The following is a 10573-nucleotide window of genomic DNA, read 5'->3' as shown; positions in this document are numbered from 1 at the left end:
CCATAGAGTCCTGTACAAAAGAAGGAAGGGAAGTAACCAATGTTTGTAATGTGTGATCCACAAAGGCTGAAATTTTCTCAGTTAGAGAGCCAATGGCTGCCACGATTGGTCTTCCTGGTGGTGTGTCGGTAAATGTTTTATGTATTTTTGGAAGTGTGTAGAAGACCGGAGTGGTGGGATAATCCACTTTCATATATGCATATTCTTGTTTATTAATATCACCATTCTCCATTAGTTGTTGTAATTTCTGATATATACGTGCTTTAAATTCCAATGTGGGGTCATTATCCAATTTCTTGTAGAATTTGGTATTCATTAATTGTCCATTTATTTCATTCTCATAAGCTTCTCTTTTAATTATCACAATGGCGCCCCCTTTGTCAGCACTTTGTATCACCAAACTTGTATCTTCCTTCAGGGTGCTAAGTTCTTCTCTCTGTTCCTTTGATAAATTATTCCACACTCTATATTCCTTCTTATTTTTTATAATAGAAGTCACATCTCGTTCCACTAGTCTACAGTACGTATCCAAAGAAGCGTTTCTGTGTTTGGGAGGTACGAAGAATGATTTACCTTTAAACATGGTTCTTAAGGGCATCAGAGGTTCCAATGTAGATTCAGGTTCCGCCCTGGGAGTGTCTGGGAGTTCCATCATCATCGGCTGAGGTCTTATAGACGCTGGCCTAACCGGTATTGTCTCTGAGGATGCATAGGTCATCGGTGTCTCAAAAATTTGGGTATTCTCTCGAGTATGGTTACCAAAAAATTCTTTCAATCTCAAGGTACGGAAAAATCTTTGTATGTCCATATGTGTAGTAAAATCATCACATTGGGAGGTAGGGACAAAAGATAAACCCCTTGATAGTGCTGATATGCATGTATTTGAAAGAGGCTTACCAGATAGATTCACTATATTCAGAGTCTCCTTTTCGTCCTCATTCGGGTTGGATATGGGTCTCGGAATGGTAGATCTCTTACTGCGCCTGCATTTCTTTGCGCTCTTGTTTTTGACCGATTTTCCCTTACTCTCCGGCCTCGTTCTAAAAAAGATTGTCCATATTCCACACTGGTATTAGAATCCGAATCATGAGACGAACGTGAATGCTGCCAATATCTCGCATGTCCACGGCCAGTCAGTCTTGCAGTAGGCCTGCCTCCTTCTCCCATGGATGTGTGGGAATCCGGCCTTGGACAACGCCACCTGTAGACCGCTCCTCCCTCGTAATCAGCCCGGTCACGTTCAAACTTTTTCTTTTTAGTTAGCTTAATTTCTTCTTCCAATGCATTCTGACGTTGTATACACTCCTCCAGTAGTTTATCTAAATCTTCTTTGTTTGTTATAGTCTCGGACATCTCTTTTTTCGTTTCACCAATTTGATTTCTTATTCCAGAAAGTTGAGATGATTAATCGTTAGAGCCATCAGGTCAAATTAACATTTATTTAAGATTTCACACCATCGATCACAGAATTCAGTGTTATCTTGTGCCAGAAAAGGTGTCTTAGTTATCCTTAGTCCCCTCGGTATAATCTTTGCTCGGAGGTAATCACTCAATGTGACCGCATGTAAAAACAAACGGGTCTCTTTTTCTTGGAGTTTACCTAATGTCCGTGTCAATGATGTTTTATCCTTTTCTGGTGGTCCATCCGTAAATAGTGATTCCTTGAACATGATGCGTGTATAATCCGCTTCAGTGAATTCGAAAGTCTTTGACGAATCAATTTCAGACATAATGATAAGGCCTAGATTTCAAGCTTACGTGCAGAGTTGCTAAAACGTTTCTTCCGTCGAGAGTCAAGTGGAGTGCCGCATCCAATTAAAGTCATGTATTTCAGGTTGGGAACGTGCGCACATCCAAATTAAGGTGCAGGAGCCCAAAGAGCAAGATCCAGTAACAGAGAAGGTCCGCACACTTGCTCTCCGTTTATTTTCTTTTATTTGACTTAAATCCCCATACACATGACGTTTCGAGCCCTTCGGCTCTTCATCAGACTTTGAACAGACAAAAGACCATCGCCATTTTAAATAGGTCATAGGTCACCTGACCCGTATGTACCGGAGTGCACAATACATACATACATCGTCCACCCCCAATAGTGAACACATTTAGAAAATTACATTTGTATAACAGCAAAATATAAAATCATCCTGTATATCAAGTCTCTGTAGAAAAATATATCTGTAGAAAAATACAACACTATATAGGTATACTTACATTCTGTCTTTACATTTTGTTCAAAGCACATCTCATTTAGCATAACACACTTTAATTCTAACACAACCTTTTTATATCTAACACAACCTATTTTATGTAAATATTAGCAAAACATTTTAAGTTTTATAAGCAAACTTTCTTATATGTTTAAGACAAAACACAAAATCATAACAGGTTATTCTAGCAAAAACAATTTATGCTTTTAATTAAGAAAACACACTTCAATTCTAAGCTTCTAAGTTTTTAAACATTATAAGTCTAACTTGTTTCACACCGGTTGTCTATCATTATCTTGCATCATTTGCACATTTTTATTTGTTTTAGAGCAAGCTGGATTTAAGAAGTTATATGACAAAAAATATTTTAATAGTAAATCATGAGTCTGATTATTGATTATCACATCTTCACATTTGTAAAGTCACGCTACAATATATATATATATATAATTACTTTGAACGCCCCCCTATTATTATTTTTTGTAAAAAAAAAATAGTCATCATTGAAGGCCTAACCACTGAACGCACGGTCCGCCACTGATATATATATATATATATATATATATATATATACAGCGGGGAAAATAAATATTGAACACGTCAACATTTTTTTCAGTAAGTATACTTCCAATGAGGCTATTTTTATGAAATTTCCACCAGAAATTGGTATTAACTCAGATAATCCACCCATATAAAAAAATCCTAACATTAAAGTCCATAGGTAGAGTTATGTGTAATAAAGTGGAATGATACAGGAAAAAAGTATTGAACACGCCTGCTGAAATTTCTTAAATACTTTGTGGAAAAGCCTTTATTCGTAATGACAGCTTCAAGGCATTTCCTGTTTGACGAAACTAATTAGTCACATTATTCTGGTGTGTGTTTGGCCCATTATTTTAAACAGATAGTCATTTAATATTGAAGATTCCAGGGGTCCCTCTTGTGAATCCTGAACTTCCAAAACTGTTCAATTGGATTGAAGTCAGGGCCTCGATTTCCTTTCTCTGAAAACAATTGAGAGTTTCCTTTGCTGAATGGTTTGGATACTTGTCCTGCTGAAGGTCTAGCCATGTCTCATCCTCATCATCCTGGTGGATGTAAAGATTCTCCCGGAACAAAATGACTCCATGCATCATTCCCTCAACTGTAAGAAGTCTGTTAGTACCATGAGATGAAAAACAGCCCACACCATGATGCCACCACTTCCAAACCTCACTGTTGATAGGATATTTTTAGGGTGTTGCACAGTGCCATTTCTCCTCCAAATATGGTGTGTAGTATGACATCCAAAAAGATCAATATTTGCTCTTGCCTGACCAGAATACATTCTCTCAGCATTTCATAGGGTTGTCCAAATGTTGTGTAGCAAACTTTCAACAAGCTTTGACATGTTTTTCTTCAGCAATAGAGTCATGCGGGATGAGCGTGCATAGAGGCCATGGCGGTGGAGTGCATTACCTATGATTTTCTCTGTAACAATTGTACCTGCTGCCGCCAAGTCTTTCTGGAGCTTTCTCCGAGTGGCCCTTGGCTCTTGGGCTACTCTTCTGACTATCCTTCTGACTTCCTGGTCAGAAATCTTGCAAGGAGATCCTGTGCATGGCCAGTTGATGATGCAGTGATGTTCCTTCCACTTGCAGATAATGGCTCCAATACTGCTTGCTGGATGATTCTAAAGTTTTGAAGTGCATCTGTAACCAGTTCCATTGATATGTTTTGCAACAATAAGGTTGCAAAGGTCTTGGAGGAGCTCTTTGCTTTTACGCATCATGAAATGTTTCTTGTGTGACACCTTGGTAACAAAAAACCTTTTTATAGCCCACCAGTATGTGCTAACCCAGCTTATATCAATTTTTACAGATAGGAGGGATAATTTCTCTAATTACTTATAAATTCCAGTTTGTTCCTTGCCATTCCTTGCCTTTGTGTACTGCTTTTTCTTAGCGTGTTCAATATTTTTACCCTGTGCCATTTCACTTTTTTACTCATAACTCTACATTTAGACATTAATGTTTGGATTGTGTGGATTACCTAAGTTAATACTAATGTCCGGTGAAAATTTCATGTGAATAGCCTCACTGGAAGTATATTTACTGAAAAAAATGTTGACATGTTCAATACTTATTTTCCCCGCTGTATATATATATAACGTTTTATATAATTTAAATGACAAAGTAATTTTGTTGTATAAAATAAATTTCTTAAGAAATACTGTACTGTTTGTTTGGTGGGAACAAGATGGCGCCGTAGAGTGAGCAGCACGGTGCAGCAGCTCCAGTGGCTTTTCTTATCATTTTATGCTTAAATACGTGTTTGTACAATAGACATACAACCAAATTGTGAGGGAGGTACCCTAACATGAACCTGGACACTTATTTTCTGCAAAAGTCAAACAGTATAGACAAAAAGGCGTTGAAAAGACTTCAGAAAAATACCCTGGCGAAATCTGGTGCCAGAGGTGAGCTAGCGGATGTTAATGCAGGCATTGTGGAGCCTAGCATTATCCAGGCTTTGGATAATATAACAGACAATCTCACGAAAGTCATCGATATAAAAATCTCCACAGTTTTGGATGCCATTAAAGAACAGACTTCACAAATACAAGCTGTCGCCACACGCATCGAAGAGGCTGAAAAGCGAATAGTTGATGTGGAGGAAACAGCTCTAGCCTCCGAGGCTAGGATAGCATCACTTGAAAAGCAAGTTGGGTCAGAGTTGAGTGAGTCGATCTTATTCTGTGTTTGCCGCTGAATTCAACCAAAATCTTTTGTACATTCTATTTACATTTATTTAGCCACTGTGAGTGTGCTGCAGTAGGATTTTTCTTTCGTGTTTTGTTTGTAGTAGTATTACTACTATGGCGAGGGATGAGGATTGGATAGCAAGCTCTTTAAGCTTGCTGTGGAGGTTTAGTGTTCCCTGCAGGTTAGGTAGCAGGGATATCCCCCTTGAACTTTTAAGTTGGTCTTGTTTTTCTATGTATAATAGTTCCTGGTTGTATTACCAGTGTTGTTTTTCTCTTGGCTCAGTGAATTCATATCATGTTATATGCTTTTATTTTATTTCATTTTTTATGACATACTCAGTATGGGCTACTCTTTTCTCTCTCTTTGATATAGTTGGGTACCCATTCCTCTCGGTGCAATACTTCACGAACCTTTCGTTTAACACATGACAAACCATATATCAGAATAAACAGCAGACCTTACCGAACACAAAGGTGTAAAGCAGTCCCCTGTACAGTTAGCCGTTCCAGAGTAATCCACTTTTGAATTTGCAGTACATTTCGACATGCATGGATGTCTCCAAATTTGGGCTTTAAGTTTTACAATGTGTTTAAATTGTTCCACATGATTTCATAACGGGCCAAATACAAAAATATGACCGCCGCCCAGTCCAGCACATTTTTTCCACAAAATTGCACTAAATTGCATTAGCCACACTCAATTCTCATTGGTATCTGCTAGACAACAAGTACCAAAACATGATTAGTTCATAGATTTCACATGTAAAATTCATTTTATACAACCCCACCCCCATCTTGCCTGTTCATAATTCTGAGAAATTCTTGAATTGTGTGCATGTGTGCGTGTACACGTTTATGTTTATGTGTGTGTGTGTGTGTGTGTGTGTGTGTGCGTGCTTGTGTGTTTGCCTGCGTATGTATGTTTGTGCATGTGCATGCATGCGTACATATGTCTACTGTGTGAGTATGTGTCATACATATGATTACTGTGAATGTATGTGTGTGCGTGTGTATCTGTTTATGCACATGTGTGCACATGGAATGGGTTAACATGACCCCTGGAGGCAAACATACGGAAAAAAAAGGTCACCTACGGTTCTCAAGATATTCACAGAAAACTGTGTCTGCCCTACCCTCCTTTCGGGGGGTCCAGTACAGCGGGGGGGCTACAGATCAAAACGAAAAACGATGGTTCCATGCAATCCATGTGGGGTTACATGCCCACCAAGTTTCGTGTACCCCGGTCTTTCAGTTTCCCGGGAATCCTTGTTGGTGTACGGTCACTAAATGTACACATAAATTATTTTATTGTAGGCCCCCCATGAACGAAAGTTCACAAAACTTGGCATGCATTCGGAGGGTGTCATAATGATCCTACACTTTCAATTTCGTGCAGTTTTGACCATGTCAGCCAGAGATATTGTGATGAAAACACCTAATTTTTTGCTTTTTAATTTTTAACTAGGTGGCGCTATACATGAAATAAGTGGTAATGGGATGGGTTGACATGCCCCCTTAAAGAAACACGCCACCCAATGTCAGTAGTAATATATGTTCTTACCTTAACTTTCACGAGTTGAGTCATACCTCTCCCGTGTCCGTACGTGCACTCAAACGCTCTGGTGCGCGGCTGGACTGTGTTAGAATGTTGCTATGCTAGCGGGCTTTGACGGCAACTAAGCGTAGAAGTAATCAAAAACATCCACGTTTTACCGACTTAAATACAGTTGCACGAGTAGTTGATAGAAATGCTACGGCCACGCAACATGAAACGTGGCGATTTTCCAAGCGAAAACCGGAGAACTACAATGTGTGGCGCAATAGCACTTGGGAGTACTTCGACCTAGCGTAGTATTATTGTTAACACCTAATTGTAGATCCTATCCACGACCCTCAGCCTCTCCCTCCCCTCTGAGCGAGAGAGAGGCACACACACTAGAGATGCGCTGATGGGCTATTATTTCAACCATAACTGCATAGCAAAACTTATCATCCATCAGCCATCCATCAACACCAAAGCGCTTAATGAGATAAACATGCATCTGTGACACTCAAAAAGCGCTTTCAGATATAACCTCCGGAGTACATGCGGAGGTTTGTCAAACGGAGGTCCTACCCTTCGGATGATTCAGATATGATGCTAACCTGCGGACCTAATACTGACCTTATACGGACGTATGTGTGAACGACATACACGCACATTACAGAATCTCCGTGTGGTTGTCGAGTGAGGGGTGGGGGCTTGTAGAGTTCACAAGCTGCGAGCTATGACGCAGAATATATGCGGCCGCTGCCTGTCACAGCTGCTTTTTGTTTAAAAAGTGTAGCCTATGCATTATAGGCTAAAGAAGAGAAATCTATTGTGCGTAGGCTAATACTTGAAGTAGGATAGTCACGTAAGTGCGCACATACAGTATGTATGTGTGCTTCGAATAAACACATTTATCTGACCAGAACCAGAATCTGGTTTGCGTTGGAGAGAGAGAGCATGCACACACTTTATGGTAGGCTACCAGCCAATTCAGTAGGCTAACTCAAGACTTCAAGGCCATCATACAACGTTTTTAAGCAACAGACAAAATAATAACATAACAGTGAAGTTTTTTCATGGTTTATTTCTCCCCTAGCATGATATGATTTGAATTTAGACAACTACGCCATTTCAGTGTATGAGTAGGCCTAAGAGCGAGAAGTTTTATAATGCCCTTGCCACTCCGACTCATCAATAAAACTGCGCGCACACACACCAGACCACTTGACTTTACATCATTAAACTATTTCAGTAGCCTATATTGCTTTTCTGATTTACCACGTTACAGCTGTTTCTATCTGAGCGACTCCAATAGTGAAAGGATTTCAGTGTCATATTTCGGTGGCACTAGCTAAGCTGTCGTGGAACTCGAGATGACATGTCTACTGATAGGCAACAGGTCTCACCAACACGAAATTCTAATTGCAAAAGATGCATCCTACCTCATCTGTTGTAGGCTACTGTAGTTATTCAAAATTGGGCTTTTCACAATCCAACGATATATCCAAAGTGCGAACTAGTTGGTGATGGTCTATGAAAACTGCCAGTATGCATGCTACACGGAGTTCTGACAGGGCTGTGCATGGCCTAATAAGCAGGCAAGATATAACCCACGATCGCCATGGTTTCGTCAATTCGTGTTTGTGGTAATAATGACAGCAACAATAAAACCATCTGTATCTTACGATCTTCATCATTCTTGACAGATCACCAGCCTCCTCTGGATGGTCATATGCATAGCCTATAGCCTACCTTTAGTTTTCATTTAGATTTTAAACACGAATCTACTGTCTTTACTGCCGGGAGAGAAAAAAAATCCTATATTTTTTCCTGAAGCCTAATTCTGCCTAAGGCTATCAATGAACAGAAAACCGTGTTGGCTAACAATTTATTAAATACTCCTGTTATTGTCGTCAACGACGTCGCTGTAGGCTACTGCCTTTTCAGCGCCTTATGATGATTCAGTCTTTTGAATTCGTTTGGCCTTGCCATGCAGTTGTAGGCTACAACGTGCCATTCCCTTCATGTATTCTATCAAAATGTTGTATGCCCTCATGGACAGTAGCTCCGTGATGTCTGCATCTTTCCAGTTCGGAGATTTTCTGGACAGCACTATGCCACTCCATCATAACACTGGCATTTAAGTCAGATCTAACCACATGGACGCACGAAAGAAACGTCACCAACACGCCCTCTCACTAGGTGTGATTTTAACCGCATGTTCTACTTCTCGTTCAGACACAGCACATTTACATAATGTCCGGAGGAAATACTAGGGGGGGGAGTAGTATAAACACCGGATGAATTCGGACTTTCATATGACCGGTTATGTCGTTCAGATATACGGCCCCACCGTTTAACATCGGCAGAACCTCCGGTCTTACACGTATGTCTGAAAGCGCTTATAGAAACATGATGCGCGTTCCCGTGCAGTTTCTCCTCCCTTGCTAAACCATCCAATCCGGATCGATGATATACCATTGTACCTTACGTTGTGTCCGTCTGTAACGTGGAATGTAATAGGCTAATTCTAGATGGTGCCAGAAACGAACACCCATGACACGCCATTTTCGTTAAGATGGCTGCGGCCAATTTCAAACTTTTTTGGCTGAAGTAGCTAGCCTAGCATGGGCCATTGAAATGAATGGGGGCGGGACTTAGTCACTCTCTCCAGTTAAATATAATACCTCCATGGTTGCAACCGGACAACAGCAGCGGCATAAATACTCGGCGCACACCTGATATAAGGTCGATTTTCTCCAGACTGGAATGTTCAAAAATGCTAAAAATGTACCTGAAATGTTCAGAAGAGTTTGAGGATCATGAAAACGTGCACGAAATTCACATTCCTAACTCTATAGAACCAAGACCTTAGCATATGTGGTGAAATTCTGAGCTATGCCCATAGACTTCAATGGAGCAGTCGCTGCCTCTGCTCTGCATAAAGGGGGATTTTGACCCCCCCTCGTGCGATCCGGGTTCCCGGAAGTGGCTCCCAGGGGGTCAGGATTTGAAGGGTTAGCTTCAGCCACTTAGCATGGCATTTGGCCGCTGACATTTTTGAAAACATGGCGTTACATGGTTGCAACTTCCGGCACCAGTTTTTACATGCTGATTGGTAGATGACAGCTCATGCACGAGTTTAGTGTTGGGCACGAGCGTCCTCGCGCGTCCATATTGGTTTGCATTTCTGGAAGACGACAAATAAAACAACTAACTACTTGGATTAAGCTACTGATACTTGACTTAATGCCTACATGGTTTAGGCTGTATTACCGGACTTTGTGGTAAATAAAAGAAAAATGTTAATGTTGTCATATTAGGCTATTATTTGCCGTATAGCCTATGCGGGGTGCCAATTACAAGTAACTGACTATGACCATACACTTTGGCAGATGCATAGCAATGACCTATATCGAATTATTAGCCTACTCATTGCGTTGTGTATGAAGACTGTTTTAAAACACACAGGCTGTAGTTCTGTAGAACGCAACGTCTGGATCATGTAACCTATGTCTCCCCCAAGTGATTTAAAACTAAACAAATGTCAATGACTTATTTCGTTTGCTTTCTTGCAACATTGACATGATTAGGCTATGCATTTGATTTAAATGTTCAGGCTGCCAGTCGAGGCAAAAGCAAAATGTCCAACAACAGTTGCAGACTCTATGCCTGCTCGAACCACAATACCCGAGGGATGTGCGCTTCTATCGGAAGTTTAACTTGCATTGGCTTCATTTCGTCTGCCTGCAAATGTAGCCTAGGCTTAACAAGCTGCAAATTCACACTGGGTGCAGCAAAAATCCCAGCTATCCACACGTTTCCTACATACCATGTCTACTTAATTGTCATTTTCGTTGGATAGCCTATTGCGTAATAGGCCTACAACCTGTCCAAATATAGTATTTAGGGATCATTATTTGTGAAGCCTAAAGTGACACAATATTGATTCGCATAGTTTATTATCACATATGAACATCACATTAAATAACCTAGGACTTCACAGACAGGGCCAACTTTACCACCATTCCCAAACTGTTATCACAACCAATTAAATGAATTTGCGCTTATAACGAGGTGAAGCGC

The sequence above is a fragment of the Alosa pseudoharengus genome, unplaced genomic scaffold (assembly GCF_046254945.1).
Source record: "Alosa pseudoharengus isolate Yale_2024_CS ecotype anadromous, Long Island Sound unplaced genomic scaffold, YU_APseudo_1.1 YU_APseudo_1.1_scf_14, whole genome shotgun sequence".
Taxonomy (NCBI): domain Eukaryota; kingdom Metazoa; phylum Chordata; class Actinopteri; order Clupeiformes; family Clupeidae; genus Alosa; species Alosa pseudoharengus.
Note: the sequence above shows the minus strand (reverse complement) of the source record.